Here is a 1294-nt window from a genome sequence, read left to right on the forward strand (position 1 = left end):
CAGAATGACTTTATTTTGCTTTATCATTATCAAGATTAGTTTACACACTGACACACATCAGTATACAATCCTATTGGTATCATTGTGTACAATACAATGATACCAATACGATACACAATACATTGTGTACAATCATTGTGTACAATATACACACACACACACACACACACACACACCGCACAATTTTTCGGGAAAATAAATATATTTATCTCATACAAAAATAATCTCTATCAATTAAAGGCCAAAACCAAATAGCAAAGCCTGGCTGTATATAAGACTGAAGCTATAATGTGTAAATAAGTCAATATAAGTACTGTAATTTGATAATGGACTTATTCACAGTCCCGGGTTGTGAAGCCTTCATCCCAGCAGAGAGAGTTAGTGGTGGTGCTGTAACTCGGGGAGCGTTATTATAAAGATATTTTTGTTAAACAGCAGTGTATAAGGTTGGAGTGAAGCACAAGCTGACAGAGTGACATTCAGGCGGCCATATTGGACCGTTGTTGGACCGTTGTGTCAGAATCTCCTCTGGGTTCTCGGGCGGTTGTCGGTGGAGACCGTGCGGTGTTTACGGTGGGCAGCACCCGTCCCTTCCTCTGTCTGGGAGGAAACAGGAAACGGTCATGTTTAACAACACTCAGAGTCAACGATCATCTACAAATGAATTCAAATCAATCACAAGTGTTGGTACAAACATTTATTCTTTCAAAACCACAGAGATACTCACAAAGGGCGCTTCGCCACATAGGAAAGCTCTATCTGCTGGGCGGCCTCCAGCTGAGGCCTGCACATCTGCAATGTATCACAATATCATGTCAGAGAGCGAGTAGGGGCTGGAGACGAGACCACTGGAAAACTCTGAGCTCTAGTTAGGGTCCTTAGACATGGGCAGTAACAGGCTGATCAAAGTTGGGGTCGTTGCAGGGTTGTACTCACATTGCAGCCGACGATTGAGTCGATTCAGGGACAGCAGCACTTTCTGCTCCTCAAGGGAGATGTTGGTGATGGTGGAGACCTGGCCCTGCTCTTGGGCTTGGTGCCCCCGGGCTTGGTGCCCCTGGTGCCCCTGGGCTTGGTGCCCCCGGGCTTGGTGCCCCTGGCTGTGGCTGGTAGTGATCGATTGGCCCTGGTGCTGGCTGTGAACTCCACCTGGCTCTAGCCTCTGGGATGGCACCGTCTCCTTGGCAACCACTATATCACTGTCTGCCAGCAGGCCTTCACTGTGGGCTGCCACTTCTGCATACTCTGAACCAAAAAGCACAGTCAATCCAGGCAGCACAGACCACACAGTCAA

The 1294-nt window shown here is 47.4% G+C and overlaps 1 long non-coding RNA gene across 1 annotated transcript; it reads right to left on the reverse strand.

Annotated features, from left to right (window-relative positions):
- Positions 1-267: 267 nt before the first annotated feature.
- On the reverse strand, positions 268-1036 carry LOC139395914 (uncharacterized). The gene is made up of 3 exons (XR_011630647.1): positions 937-1036; positions 728-792; positions 268-600 (listed from the first exon to the last, which is right to left on the reverse strand). It is a non-coding gene; the product is annotated as an uncharacterized lncRNA (long non-coding RNA).
- Between the last annotated feature and the right edge of the window lie 258 nt (positions 1037-1294).

Source organism: Oncorhynchus clarkii, unplaced genomic scaffold (genome assembly GCF_045791955.1).
Source record: "Oncorhynchus clarkii lewisi isolate Uvic-CL-2024 unplaced genomic scaffold, UVic_Ocla_1.0 unplaced_contig_12808_pilon_pilon, whole genome shotgun sequence".
NCBI classification, from domain to species: Eukaryota; Metazoa; Chordata; class Actinopteri; order Salmoniformes; family Salmonidae; genus Oncorhynchus; species Oncorhynchus clarkii.